Source organism: Protopterus annectens, chromosome 1.part0 (assembly GCF_019279795.1).
Source record: "Protopterus annectens isolate FY-2018-M chromosome 1.part0, PAN1.0, whole genome shotgun sequence".
NCBI lineage: Eukaryota > Metazoa > Chordata > Ceratodontiformes > Protopteridae > Protopterus > Protopterus annectens.
In genome coordinates this window covers 1,800,963,091-1,800,978,891 of record NC_056725.1, presented here as the reverse complement: position 1 = coordinate 1,800,978,891, position 15,801 = coordinate 1,800,963,091, and the positions used below count along the sequence as shown (strand labels likewise).

General features: G+C 42.8%; 1 protein-coding gene and 1 non-coding gene across 4 annotated transcripts in view; one reads left to right on the top strand and one right to left on the bottom strand.

The window, feature by feature from the left end:
• Positions 1-15,801, top strand: part of UTRN (utrophin) — a 4,744,936-nt gene that overhangs the window by 2,505,770 nt on the left and 2,223,365 nt on the right. The gene's annotated exons all lie outside the window — the stretch shown is intronic.
• TRNAS-UGA lies at positions 2,226-2,307 on the bottom strand. The gene has a single exon. It is a non-coding gene; the product is annotated as a tRNA-Ser (tRNA).

The following is a 15,801-nucleotide window of genomic DNA, read 5'->3' as shown; positions in this document are numbered from 1 at the left end:
AGTAAGTTTATCTATGATTCCAGAGTGGGGGATGGTGTCAAAGGCCTTGGTGAGGTCCAGATAGGCTGTGTGGACTGCCTCACCCTTGGCCACAGCTCTGGAGACTGATTCGGAGAAGTCAATCAGGTTCAGGAGATGAGATAAGGCCCTTCACGAACCCAAACTGGGTGGGTGCCAGTGTTTGAAGGTTCCCAATGTCTTTGTTTATAAGTGCCATGATAATGCTTTTCATGCCCTTGCAGATCAGGCTTGTCAGACTGATGGGACGGCAGTTCCCAGGATCCAAGATGGATCCCCCCTTGTGGAGTGGGATAACTGTAGCTGTGTGCCACTCAGTGGGCACAAAGCTTGAGGTGAGGCTATGATTAAATATGACACTTAGGTGAGGTGCCAGTTCATTTTGTAGTTCATGTAGTACACAGCCCGAGGTGTCATCTGGTCCCATGGATGCTGTATTCTTAGCTTTGGAAAGTGTGGTTTCCATCTGTGTGGCCATGATTAACGGAATTTGGCAATCTTTTGGTACTGAGATGGGCCCTTTAGGGGGTGAGAGGGGGGTGAAGTTTGCACTAAATCGATCTGCCAGAATATTGGCAGTATCCTTGGGATCAGTATATTTAATGCCATTCTGTTGTAGCTCAGAGCATATCTGAGCATTGCCATTTAGATTCTTGACATAACTTTAGAATGCCTTGTGGTTGTCTTTGGAATTTTTGGCAATTTTATTTTCGTAACTAGCTTTGGAGGATTTTATGAGGGATCTCCGCTTCTTACTGAGGCCGATAAGGGAGTTTTTTCCATCCTGGGATTTTCCTCTTTTCTGCAACAGTTTCTTTCTTCTGTTGGTATAGTTTGTTTATGGCAGGGGACCACCAGATTGGCTTCATTTTTTTGGAAGAGAGCATCTTGGTTCTATTTTGGATGGCATGATTCATGTGCAAGTGGATGTGCTCGTACAGTGCCTTAGTGTAGGATTTAGCAGTAGAACTTTCAGCTCCCATCTGCATGGGTGTCATGAAGTTTGTCACATCTGACTTGAGTAACATGAAGTTGGATTTGGAGAAGTTTTTTTATGGAGGTTTCCTTACTGGGGGGGTAGGGGTGGGATGTGGATGTCAAGGGTGATTTGCTTATGGTCAGACTTGACCAATGAGGGGGTGACCACAGGTCTGGAGCATCTCTCTCCCATGTAGGTAATGACCAGGTATAGGATATTGGAGCCCCTGGTGGGACAATGGATTAGTTGATCCAGGGCATTGGAACTTATGAATTCCAAGAACCGTTGGGAAAAGGTGTTGGTACCCAAGTAGTTTTCCCAGTTAATGGCAAGGTAGTTGAAATCACCCAATATTAGGGTGTTTGGTTGTATCTTAATATTGTCCAGTATGTTTAGAAAGGTGTAGTGAGAATCTTGGGGCATGGTGGGGGATCTGTAGCAAGCTACAATTTGGATTGCAGTCTTACCTAGTGTTATAGAGGTGGCGAGAGCTTTAACCAGTAACCTGAATCCCAGGGATGACAGGTGCAGACCATCTCTGGCAGAGCATCGTGGTTTGTCGATCATGTCATCCCAGGCAGACAGATACTGGATCCCCTTTGAATGACACCAGAAGCTTAGCCAATTGTTGAAGTCAATTATTTTGTCCTTCTTTTGTGGTGGTATTCTGGGTGAAGGCAGGATGCTACTCAGGGCTAGGGTCATACCTACCTACCTATGCCACATGATCCGAGAGCTCTTCCATGTCTCTCTTCATGTAGTTCAGAGAGGTGCATCTCAAATCATTCACTCCAACATGGACAATGACAGAGTCATATTTGTACTTTTTTTGGAGTGACTTGAGTGCATGCGTTATGTGGCGGATCCTGGCACCCGACAGGCAGCTGACTGTAATTTTCTCCTTGTTCAGCCTGTTGAGTGGGACATCAGTGTGCCTAACTATAGAGTTACCTATGACTAAAGTTTTGGGTACATTGTCTTGCCTTAGGGGCTGCTGTTGAGTAGCACACTGGTGTGAGCTATGTATCACTTTGGTTGTGATTGGCGTTTGTGTATCAGCTTCTGAGGTCCTTGTTCATAGGTTCATAGGTTAGTACTAAGCTAACTGCCCTTGCGAGCCATTTTAAGCCTAGCTAATTATCCCTTGTGAGACTCAAACCCTGCACTTTGTGTTTGTAAGGCAAACACCTTAACCATTAGGCCACCCTCCCACAGAAAACAACACCAACGTAATCGACAGGATTCGAACCTGTGCGGGGAAACCCCAATGGATTTCAAGTCCATCGCCTTAACCACTCAGCCACGATTACAACACCCCTTGTTGCTTGGGCAGGTTAACGTTAAGGGCTTCTGCATATGTGGGTTTAGTGTTGCTATGTGTGGGTGTTGATGGTGTGGGTTTAGAAGGGCTATGTGTTGCTTGAGGTGTGGTGCAGGTGTTGACCTTCTTCTCTTGACTATTTAGCACAATCTTGGCTGGAGAGAGCTTTGCTTCCAGTTTGACTATGTAAGTACATCTCTCACAGGTTGTAGTGTTGGGTGATAGGAGGAGAGGGTTGTCAGTGTACATGAGACAGTTGCTGCATTGCCCCAGTATGCCCAGATTCACAAAGTGGACAGGAGAAATCACCGGAAGCTGACCTTTGGACATGCCTGTTTAGGTGCTTTTTTTGTAAAGTACAAGAGCTGTTTTCCCTTACCTTTACAAGGTACTTTGCAGTTATAGGCTGTTTAGTGCCTATGATTAATTTCTCTTAATTAACAAGGAGAGTTGAGTTCTTGTGTCAGTTTAAGGTTTCCTAGTGCTTTTCAGCAGGTTCTAGAGCAAGTGCTAGTCACAGTGGCTCAGATGTTAGTGCTTCTACTGAGAAACCAGCTAGGTCTAAGGGAAAATTTGAAGAGCAGACTTTCTGGCACCTGTAATACTTTAACTGTAGCTCCGCTGTGTTGCACAATGCGAAAAATGCACAAACACATGTGTTTTTAAGCCAGAAAGTTGAAAGGGATAGAAATCAGCCCAAAAAAGGCTAATAAAATTACAATTTCAGAGCTGGAAACCACTCCTCTAGTGCTACATAGGCAGTATAATGCTCACCACTCCCACTGGTAAGCAGTAGGACTTCCCTTTACCACAGGAAGGTCTGGATAGCTCTGAACACAGAAAATAAAGTCCTGAAATGAGCAAAGCCTGGGATCTGGATTATACTAGCTAGGAAAGGCGGGAAACAAGCAAACAAATTAACCAGTTAACCAATAAAAGCTAAAAACTGAGCCCTGTTCCAGCAGTCTTCGATCAGTCAAGTTCTGACTGCACACTCCTACCATTAGAGTGCAGGGGAATCTTCTCTAAAAAAAAAAGATGGCCTGGATTAGTGCTCAAGTTATACAAATAAAACTAGATTCAGCAGGTCTGAATCTAGTCTATGCTACAGCAAACAAGGCGTACCAATTTCCGAAATAAGCAGTTCAAATAAGCAGGCGCAATAAGCCTTTAACCAGAAATTGCCAGCTCAGAAGGGCAGAATAAAGCCTCTCCTCCCACAGGAGTGCAGACCACAAACCTTCTTAACGTAAAATAACTGGCCTGAAGCCGAAGTGCTTAACTTGAAATGCTGCATCCATTACTACTTTTTTCAAATTACAAACACTTACATGTGGAGAAAGCCATCTTTCAGGAATGTTTCTGGCGAGTATCTGCCTGTCTTCTACATAGGCATCCATTTATATTTTCTCTAAAAACTACACTGAAGCTTCCCAAACTGGGGAATCACCCATATTGTGGCTGTGAGAGCACTGAATCCTAACCAGTAGACCACAAGGGACTCCCATTATTTGCATTCCAAGTCTAGGAGTACTTCAGTCTTGTGGAGCAAAATACATTTTCTGTAAGGGTAGTGTTTGAGAAGGAGGGTCAGTGTTGCAGCCAGTACCCATCTTTCACCTTGTAGTCCTAGTGGTTTAGACTTGCCATCTTAGTTTGTATGTATGTGCATAAGGTTAATGTGTATAATTGTGGTGCTGGTGGGTATTACTTACCTTTAGAGCAATTATCTACCTCACGACTAGCAAATCTGCGGCCATTTAGCAAGGTCTGTGACCACACTGAAAATACCTACTGCATGCGTACCTCTCAACCTCTTAGCACAAGAAATCTGGACAAAACCATGGGGGGGCCTAAGGCACAAAAATAGGGACAGATTTTAAATGTTGCTCTTAATAAACCCAGAAAGTTGCTAGCATAACAGGAAAGATAGGAAGTCTTAAAATCAAATGTATATGCCGTTATTTAGTGACCTCAGTCCTGAGGTCATCCCAATGAATTGCCAGAAAACAGCAAATTTTATGAGGACCAAAAATGTGAAGCAGAAATCTGGACAGTTGAGAGGCATGACTGAATGTCTGTTAATATTCAAGAAAATAGTCACTTCAGTAGAGGTGTTCAGAGGAAACGGCTAGTTTTTGCTTCTCTCTCAACTTCCTTTCAGCAATTTACACACAACACCCAGATCACATTCCCTGATACACTAGTACAGACATACCTTCATTATTCACTTACCTGTTTTGTCAAGGTCACTGTCATTGGAGAGCTGTAGCCTCTCCAGGCTTGTAGTGGTAGCAAAGTAGAGAAACTAATTCCAGTCACAGACAGGATGTGCTCTTACACACACACACACACACACACACACACACACACACACACACACACACACACACACACACACGCCTTGGAAACCAGTTTGCCTGTAGTTTCTCTCAACTATGGCGAACACTATAGCAACTGGCCAAGTCCTGTGTGGTGACAGGAAGGACATGCACGTTCGCAAAGAAAGCACCCCAGCTGAAAGCTGAACTTGAGACAGCATTACTAACTACTGTATCACCAAAGTAGTTGATACAAATATTGGTTCATAAGCACCTGACATGGCAAGCCAGGTTTCCATTCATTCTTTCATTGTTCTAAACCACACACCTAACATTTATTCATGCAACACTTAGTTACACATATCCACGCACCCTGGTTGTAATTCATTTGCACATTTTGCAGTCACACACCATTTACTTGTGTAGCACATGTATTAGTTGCATGCTGCTGTACTCGCATGCACATTACCCATTCATTCATTCTCACTTTGTGTCATTCTCACTTTGTGTCAAAGTCCAATATAAATGGGAAAAAGTACATGTTCAGGTTGGGGAAGTGGGGACTTTCTGGTGATAATTCCTGTTTCTGCAAGTATGTAGAACATGTCTTGAATGATGTAATGTACAGGATCTGAACTTTTTAATTCTTCAGAATTAGGGTAGGGAATTCTGGTGAAGATTTTAATACTATAAGTAACCAAGAGTGTTCAGGCTTTCATAATATTGTTAGTGATGTGAATGCTAAGTGTGGGACAGCTGCAGATTTTAAAGGGCAAGTTCTGTTAACACAGTGTGTAACCACACCAGTTAAATAGTTGGTATTATGATCAGAACTGTCTGCTTTGTTTGATTTTTATGCTCCAGGTTCGTCTGGCAACAGGCAAACCCCCCATTAACTGACTGCTCAGATTTCAGGAATTAAACCAAGGACTACATGGCAACATTTATTAGAGGCTCAGTCCTGTGTTCTAAACTGTCAGGAGCTGGACATTTTGGAAGTCTAATATTAAATGTTGCTTTACCTAGTCCAAAAAAAAAAAAAAACTGCATACCCAGGATGGCCTGCCTTTAGCCCCGACTGGCTTAAAGCATGTATCACTGAATGAATTAATGAAAAGTTTATCTTTCATACCGAGCCTTTTTTGCCTGGTATAAGTACATTTTCTCTCTTGGACACAAACTGCTGTGGTTATGCGTTATGTTGGACATAAATTGACAAAGCATGATGTTCCAGCTAACTGATATTGTGCAGTCATAACAGACAGGAAATTACTAAACTTGAATTGCTTTAAGACCAGCAGAATTAAAATATGCAGTTTAACACTTTGGCAAGTAGGTGGTGACCTGTGTTTGAAGTTGTGGTACAGATTTTGAAGGGTTGGTGCCTTCACAGAAAATATTTTTCCTGTTTTCTTCTGTATCCGTCTGTATGACAGTGTTACTACATTCTTGCCATTAATTATTACACTATCCAAAAAAGACTAGCTGAGAAAGGAGTAGGAGCATTCAGTGAAAATAAGGAAAATTTGTATTTTTCACAGGCATGATAGGGGAAATTAAGTGCCTTGTCAGTAAGAATCAGTAAGAATGCAGTTTGTGCATGTCAACACTATGGCACTGTATCAAGAAAAGGATACTGCAAGTAGAAAATTAATAAAGACGCTTATTGATTTATCTGAGGATTTGCAAAAACAGCTTGATTATTTTTTTGTTTTTGTAATATTAGTAAGGTTAGCAAATATTCACTAAGGCTTAGTTCTGTGGTAAGTGAAATAACTAAATTTCAAAACCATTTACAGAAGGATTTAAAGACAAAAGAAATAATGTCTTGAAAAGGTACTTGATGTGTTATATCCTGATAACGAAGAATGAGAAAAAAGAATGTATATTAGAAAATAAGCTAGTCTCCTGGTACATTTGCCTGTTGGATCACTGAATTAGATGATGTAGGGAAGCAATTTGATTAAAACAACAAAGTATGTTGCGGTGCAACTCAAGAATAGCTACATTTGATCCACTGAAAGGCCCAACAGGCTGTGAAATGGTTCAAGCAGTGGAACAGCGCAGGTGCATGTATTTGTTTGTGTTTAACTGGAGTAGAGCACCGATCTCCATAGACATTTTTCATATTCAGTACAGTAGTGCTGTCCAGTTAGCTGATGTGCTCTGAGTTACACAGGCAATCAAACCATATTTGGACCACAGGAAACAGCTCATTAACAGCTCATTAATCTTCTGCACCAGCTGCCAGACTGAAAAGTGCATTGAAAAGGCTGAATTGCCGTGAGGCAAACCTGTTTCTGTGACTGCAAACAGGGCCCCCATCATTGTACTCAGATAATGTTGGTTTTGTTGGATTATTAAAAACAACACTGAAGCTTAACCACGTGTCCTGTATTTTGCATCAGAAATCCTTGTATAATAAAAGTTTGAAAATGAGAAACATTGTAGATATAGCTATTACTGTTCATTTTGTATGTGCACAAGGGCAGGTCCTCGACATGGAATTTGACGAACTACTGCATCACACTGAAGTGGGTCTGTCTTAGTCATGAAACATTTTTGATTTTTTTCCCCATTGGAGCAGAGATTCATTTTTTCATGACAGAGCATTAAAAATGAGGTCCCTCACTTGCAGATTAGTTTTTTTTATCTGCAGTTTTGTTTTTTTATCAGATGTTATGGATCACTTGAATGCACTCTATTCAAGGTGCAAAACAGATGACAGCTCAGCTGTACAACACTATCTAATGTAAATAGTTAAATGTTTGCAGTTCAGTACATTTCTAGTTGTGAAATTCCTAGGAAAAAATTGAAGCCCACAGTTTGAAAGAATGACAATAAAATTTCAGACTCAGGTAAACCATTGGATGTGAGGTCAAAAATGTCCTGCACTTAACTGAAAATGTCATTCATCTTCCACGTTGTTTACCGTGGTTGATTTGTGTTGTAGAAAGTGTGCCGATGGAGTTGATAAAGTTTCATTGTGAAACAGTTGAGAAACTAGTGTGTGTGTGTATGATAGAATTCCTGAATTTTACAAGGTTATTCCATAAGAAAAAAAAAATCCTAAGCTACTTTCAGCTTCTTCAAGAATAATGACCATGTCAGAAATACTTTTGTGAGTAGTTCTCCACTGTGAAGATTAACAAATTAGTATTGAGATTGCAGCTGAAGGAGCTCTGAGAGGATATTCTTATGAAGATATCCATAGATATCTGACCTAATATTGCCACAATTGTTGAAGCAAAATTACTTTGGCTATTTGTGCTAAATGATAACCATAGATGTCAGTATTCTTAAGTACACTTTCTTGCATTTAATACATATCTTGAGATGTCTTGTGTCCTTTGACCGAATGTGCTAGTTCACATGCAGTCATCATGGATGTTTAAGGTAAGTGCCTCTCCCCACCTTAGAGTTTCTATTTTTTTGGCTGATGTATGCATTTTTCTTCCCTAGTAACATATGTTTGTATATAGGGTGCCATTAAAACAGATCATTCAAGTTAGGGGGGAGTTCCAAGATGTCTGCACACTGATCGGGGACTTCCAAGATGGGTGTATACTGATAAATAGCTTAACTTCAGCTCTCCACCTATCCCAGTATGAAAACAAACAGAGAAATAGCAGTCAGTGATGTCAGGTTGAGTAAAATTCAATTATTGACTGTTATGTACACTGCCTGAGTGCCAGCAAATAGGAAACTGAGTGCCTGAAATAAAATCATCTAGAAAAAGGGAAGAGAAAAAAAATGACTTGGATGAATCCTTCAGCTGTCAAGAAAAAAAATAGTTCAAGTTCTAGCTTTGGTGCAAGATGTGGCTACCAGTAATCTAGAGGAAAAATAAGTCTAATGTGCTCAGAGCTGATTAAAATAAATGAATATATTAACTCTAATAACAAAAGATAGGAAAAATGGAAGAATATTTAAACAGATATTCAGAAGAGCTGATAAAACTACAACAATCAGAGCTAAAAAAAAAAAGGCTGGCTGAGTATGAGACTGCACAAGAAAAGATGTTTCAAAAAATGGTAGACTTAGAGGAATAGAGCAGGTAGGGAAAATCTGGGATTTTCTGCTGTATCAGAGAAACTAGAAGCAACAAACGGTATTAATTTTATGAGGGCACTGATAAACAGAGTTGTTGATTGGAAGGGGCAACTGTGTGTATGCCCCAAATCTGCCCATGAGAAACCAGCTGAGACCTTTATTAGTAAAGAAGAAATCCTACCAATAGAAAGAGTTGATCCTGCCAAAACTGTGGCAAAAGGACAAAGTACTGAAGCTGGAGATAGTAAAGTATTTCTGGAAAATGATTGTTCACTGTACACCAGGCTGAAGAGAAACAGATTTATTCCAGTAATCAGGGAATGTCAAGAGGCAGGTTTGAGAGTCAAGCTGCAGTATCAGGCTATCTTCGTAATATTTTTTGCTTGAGGATCAAGGATCAAAGTCATTTTTTGATGCAGCACAGGCTAAGGAGGAAATGTAAAAGATGTTCATCGTGTTACCCTACTGCAGTCATCACACTTGGGTTATCCTGTCGTCAGGCGGTCCCGCAGTCGGCCTGAATTTCAAAGTCTTGGTCCGGTGTCGGTTGCTGTTGCTTCTTCCCTGACGTCAGTGCGCCAGGGGTATATAAGAGGCATCCAACGCCATTTTCTCCAGTATTTCTTGCCGCGCGGTGCCCGAAGCAGAAGCAGTTTGCAAGTGCCGGTCGGCCGACGCCTGAGATTTTCGAATCAAATTTCAGTCCAAAGTCTTCAAAGCTAAGTACCCCGTTGGGGAACCTTTTCTTGCCTCAGTCCGATGTCAGAAAAAGTTAACAATTGCATTTCTTGTGGGAAGCAAATACCTCATAAGGACAGTCATTCTTATTGTATACCTTGCCTAGGCCCAGACCACGACGTCACTGGTTGTCTGTTTTGTGCTAGGTTCAATAAGTGAACTATAAAGAGATGCTTTGATTTCGCATGACAGTACGGTAGGAAATTTAATTACACTATGCCGTCGGAGCAACCGACTACCGGCGTGCATAAAAAACGCAAAGATAAAGACAGGCAGCCTAGATCCAAGCCAGACTCCGAAGCCTCGGCTGGGCTGGTCACCAGTTCTCCGGTTTTCAGTGAGGCGCCTACGCAGCCCCTGACGACCGCAGAACTGGAACCACAGACCGCTTCGTATTCTCAAGCAGAGAGTTACAACACAGCCATTTTCTTTAGGCCCTACCGACAACATTGCGAAGGAGAAGCCAGTGCTGCGGAAACACTTTCGGTTGCAGAAGGTGTCTTCAGACAGACTACTCTCACCATAAAATCTTATGCTAAGCTTAAGACTCCTCTAAAACCGAAAAAGACTGCACATCAGTCTCCAGTTCAAGGCCCCATGCCTAAGAAACAGATGCTTAAAATGGCTGAAGATTTGATTTCTTTAATCAGGGGTTCCCAACCCCCCCCCCAACAAAAGGCCTAGACAAGAGGAGGATTATGCCTCCTCTGATCAAGTGTCTATTTCCTCAGGCTCCTCTGAGGAACAGGATTACTCCTTTCCCCCTTATGAAAATTCTGATGCTGAAGATTCCATTCCCTCAGCTTCTCCCCCTGAAGACTATTCCTTTGGGGAAACTTTACATACCATGAGGGAACATTTCCACTGGGAAGGTCAGGACTACGACTCAAAGAAAAGGCTCCGAGGGTTTCTTTTACTCCCCCAGCACAGACCACTTGCTATCCCTACAGTTTTAGACATTGTGGATGATGTTTACTTAGAATCTAGTCTAAATCCAGATTCTCTGCCTCCTGCTCCAGCCAAACCAGATAGATATTATAGAGTACCTGACTCACACAAATTCCTTTACAAAAGCCCTGTTGCTGACCCAGAGACTATCTCCCAGGGTCCCAAAGGGGCTAAGGCTTCTATGGCTAAAAATCCTGTACCCTCTGAAAGGGACTCCAGAGCACTAGATGGGTGGGGGAAGAAGGTTTACACCTCAACTACTCTGGCTATGAGAGCAGTAAAATGTCAGTTTCACAGCAATTCCTAATGTCTCAAATAAAACAAAAGTTGAGCACACACCCTCAACAGTCTGAATTCAAGGAAATGCAGGATCTGTTGCATGCAGCTGAACAGGTGGGCAAGCATACTTTACAATGTGGATTTGATTCCTTGGAAGCTTCCTGTAGAGCAGCTGTTACTGGGTCTGTTATACATAGGCGTGCTTGGTGAAAGGAACAAACTCTGCCTGATCATGTTAAAGCAAAGTTACTAGATGCACCCATACAGCAGGATGTACAGCAGGATGTCTTATTTGGGGTTAAAGCAGAGGAGGTTTTAAAGAAAATGGAGGATAAGGCAAAATCTATGCAGACGGTCAAAGATTTCTTACAGGTACAACCCCCACACTTCAGCAGAAATTGGCCAGCAAAAAATTAGTCCTTTCCAGCTTCTGACAGACCACAGAGATGTAAATACAGATGCCCAAGGGGCAGAGGACAAGCACAAATCCCTTACAAACCTCGCCAATGGGGCACTGCAACACAGAAGGGAGGAGAAGACAGGTCCCAAACTACTAGAAGACAAACAGAATGACTTAAACCTCAAACTGCCAAGCAAAAGTCTCTTGGCAGCTCCCTTGGGAGGAAAATTAGCATTTTTTTATAGACAACTGGCGCATAGTCACAATGGACAAATGGGTCCTAGACATTAACTCTCAAGGATACAGATTCCATTTCCACACCTTGCCAAGGATAAAAGGAATGCCAAACTTGCCACAAAATCAATGGGCAGAGGCACAAAAAAAATTACAGCTCTCATGGACATGAGAGCCATTGAACTGGTACCTACACAGGAGCAAGGCCAAGGATTTTACTCAAGGTCCTTTCTAGTCCCCAGAAAGGACAATGCTTGGAGACCCATTCTGGACCTTTCAATTCTAAACACCTTCTTGCAAGTACCCAAATTCAAGATGCTAACACTACAGCAGCTTCTTCCCATGTTGGGCAAGAAAGCTTGGCTAGTAACATTGGACCTCAAGGAGGCATACCTGCATGTCCCTATCAGACAAAATTGCAGAAGATACCTCTGTTTCATTGCAGGTTCAACCCATTACCAATTCTCTGCACTGCCCTTTGGCTTATCTACTATATCCAGGGTCTTCACAAAATGCCTGGAACCAGTAAATTGCATACTGCAGACAAAGAGGAATTCAGATATACCCATACCTGGATGTCTGCCTCATCCAAGCAGAAAGCAAGGACATTCTCTTACAACATCTGACTTTTGTAAAACACCTTCTAAGTTGCCTATGGTACACAGTAAATGAAAATAAATCAAAACTAGTGTCCTCACAGAATATGACATTCCTGGGTGCCAACTTGAATACAAAGGCCCAGATGGCTTATCTGATGCCAGACAATTGCAACTAACTCAATACTTCAAAATAATGGCAACAAAGACCCAACTCCCTGCAAGAAAAATTCTGCAGGCCTTGGGCTTTATGGCATCTTGTATACTACTAATACCATTTGCAAAACTGCATATGAGGAAATTACAATGGTACCTGAAAAGCGTATGGACTCGACACAGCCACAGCTTGGAAACAATGATACCTCTCATTCCCTACCTTCAACAGGAGTTTCTTTGGTGGTCACAGGCATGTCTCCTCAACAAGGGTCAGCCTTTCACCTTACCCCCAGCCAGGCAAACTATGACAACAGATGCATCGGACTATGCCTGGGGGGCACACATGGCAGGACGGTGCGTTCAAGGCATATGGACTGCAGATCAAAAGAATCTGCACATCAATCAAAAAGAAATGCTAGCTGTACAGACTGCTCTGATAGCCTTCAAGGACCTCTTACATCCAGGACAGTTTATAATAAGGACAGACAACACCACAGTAATGTGGTACATAAACAAACAAGGGGGTACACACTCCTACCCTCTATGCAGGCAAGCAATGACCTTGTGGAATACAACACTGGCTTACCAAGTTCAATTACAAGCTCAATTCCTGCCAGGAAAAAAGAACACATTGGCAGATGACCTAAGCAGAAACATCATGGATCCCCATGAGTGGAAACTGGATCCACAAGTATTTGCAATGATAACTCAAAAATGTGGGTGCCCAGACATAGACCTGTTTGCCAACCCCCAAAACCATCAGCTTTCAAAATTTTGCACAAGGACATTTCACCATCAAGCTTGGAAAGTGGACGCACTCTTATTCATTTGGAAAATGCTGACAGTATATGCCTTTCCTCCATTGCCCCTTCTCACAAAGGTGCTGCTGAAAGTCAGGATGGAGAGACTTTGAATGATACTCATTGCCCCGGACTGGCCACGCCAGCACTGGTACCCACTACTAAGGAACATGGCCCAGGGCCCACCATGGATTTTACCACAAATTCCTCATCTACTCACACAGCAAGGCAGTCAGATTCTACACAGCCAGCTCAAAACCTTAAATTTGGCTGCATGGCACATCACCTAAGCAACCAGCCAGCCCCTCTTTCACAAGCTGTTATGGATGTCATTCTGGAGGCCAGGAGGCCCAGCACCAGGAAAGCCTACTCAGACAAATGGAAATGATTTTGTGCCTGGAACCAAGCTAAAGGCCAAAATACCCTTCAGCCAGACATGCCTCAGATTCTACAATATTTAACTGAGATGTTATACAAAGGACTTCCTTTTTCATCTATTAAAATCCACATCTCAGCTATTTCAGCTCACTACAACACGGATCCTCCCTTATTTTCACATCCACTTCTAAGGCAGTATCTCAGAGGGGCAAAAAACATTAGGCCTCCCAGGAGAGCGTCAACACCAACTTGAGACCTAAATTTTGTTCTGGAAAAACTTACGCTGCCACCTTTTGAGCCAGCTTTCTCAGCTGACTTAAAGTTCATATCATGGAAGGCTGCCCTGCTGCTAGCAATTACTTCAGCCAGAAGAGTCTCAGAGCTACAGTCACTAATGGCAGTAGAGCCTTTCCTCATTTTTCATCAAGACAGAGTTTCTCTATGAACTAACCCCTCCTTTATGCCAATGGTGGTATCCAGTGTGGCTCTAAATCAAACCATCCACTTACCCACCTTCTTTCCAAGTCCACAGAACAAAGGAGAAAGACTCCTGCATTCAACGTTACTACTTGGATAAAACTAAGGCTTTCAGAAAATCTGACCAACTTTTTGTATCCTATGCTACAGCATCACAAGGAAAGGCTATCTCAAAACAGATCATTTTCAAATGGATAGGACATTGCATACGTTTTTGCTACACCCATAATGGAAAACCAGTTCCTGCTAGCATAAGGCCCCACTCCACCAAGGCAGCAGCTACATCTACAGCCTTCCTCAGGGGGGTGCCAACCAAGGATATTCCGGAAGCTCAACTTGGAGTTCAGTACACACCTTCACCAAACACCATCACTTACCACTTTACTCTAAGACTAGAGCTGGCTTCGCCACGGCAGATGTTCTTCATTCCACATTGCTGCAGTCCTAACCATTGGGTAGTCCGCTGTCCAGTCGGCCCGAATACCAAAGTATATGGCTGACGTCGGTCAAGGCGCATTAGACTGATGTCAGGACGTCAGGGTACTAATGCGCATGACCGACGTCATATCCTCAGTCTTTTTTGCCGCATGGTCCGATGCAGAAGCAGTTTTGCGAGTGCAGGTTGGCGTTCTGAAAAATTTCCGAAGTCGGAGTTTCAGACAGAATCAAAGTTGGCTAAGTACCCCGTTGGGGAACATTTTGGTTTTTTCTTGCCTCAGTATTTAACCGGATGTCAGAAAAAGTGAATAACTGTATTTCTTGTGGGAAGCAGATACCTCATAGGGATTACCATACTTTGTGTATACCTTGTTTAGGGCCTGAGCACGACGTTGTTGGGTGCCGCTCTTGTGCTAGATTTAACAAACGCACTATTAAGAGAAGGTTAGACTGTGCCAGGTTAGTGTTTGGGAAGCGTTGTAATTATAAAATGCCGTCGGATGCTCCGACGCCCGCTTCGTCCAAAAAGCGCAAGGACAAAACAGCAAAGCCTAGGGTTGATGAAGTGGCAGTCCCGGACGTCGGTTCTTTAGAAGGCTCAGTGGAGCCAGAGGTTTTGCCAGGAGTTTCTTTGGAGTCTCAGGCAGAGACTTTACTGTTACAGGATGTGCCTTCTCAGGAGGTAGGCCAGGCTGAGGGGGCTTCTCAGGTAACTGTTCTTCCCTCTCTTCCCAAGGTAGTTAGAGCCTCTCCTTCTGTTTCCAAAACTTCTTTGAGAGGTAGGCCAAGTTTAGCTTCAGTGGGGGCTTCTCCTAGCACTTCAGGTTCTGTGCCTAAGAAACATATGCTTAAAATGGCAGAAGATTTAATTACTATGATTAGAGGCTCTATGCCCCCTCCGGATAAGAGGCCTAGGGTGGAACCTGAGTTTGAGAGTTTTGAACAGTGTTCAGAGGCTTCTGAGTCTTCTGCGGAAGACTTGCAGGAGTATCCTCCTTATTCTGATTCTGATGTGGATGATTCCACTCCTACAGCTTCTCCTCCTGAGGATTTCTCATTTTCAGAGACTCTGCATTCCATGAGGGAGCACTTTAAATGGGAAGGCCAAGATTACTCTGATTCCAGGAAAAGGCTTAGGGAATTCTTATTTTTACCCCAGCATAGGCCCTTAGCTATACCTCCTGTGTTGAATGTGGTGGAAGATGTTTTTGCAGAGGCGTCCCTGAACCCTGATTCTTTGCCTCCTGCCCCTGTTAAACCTGATAGGTACTATAGGGTGCCTGAAGCTCATAAGTATCTGTTTAAGAGTCCTAGGGCAGACCCAGAAACTGGTTCCCAGGGGCCTAAAGGTGTTAAGGCCTCTGTTGTTAAAAATCCTGTTCCCACTGATAAAGAGGCAAGGGCTTTGGATAGGTGGGGAAAGAAAGTGTATACTTCTTCCACTTTAGCCATGAGAGCGTTGAATTGTCAGTTTCACATGCTAAAATATCAAAATTATCTCCTTTCACAATTGAAATCTAAGGTGGATGCTTTGGCGGAAGGTATAGAGTGTAAAGAGTTGCTGGATTTAGTTCATGTGTCTGAACAAGTGGGTAAGCATTCTTTGCAATGTGGTTTTGATGCTGTGCAGGCCTCCTCGAGGGTGGCTGCCACTAGTTCTGTTCT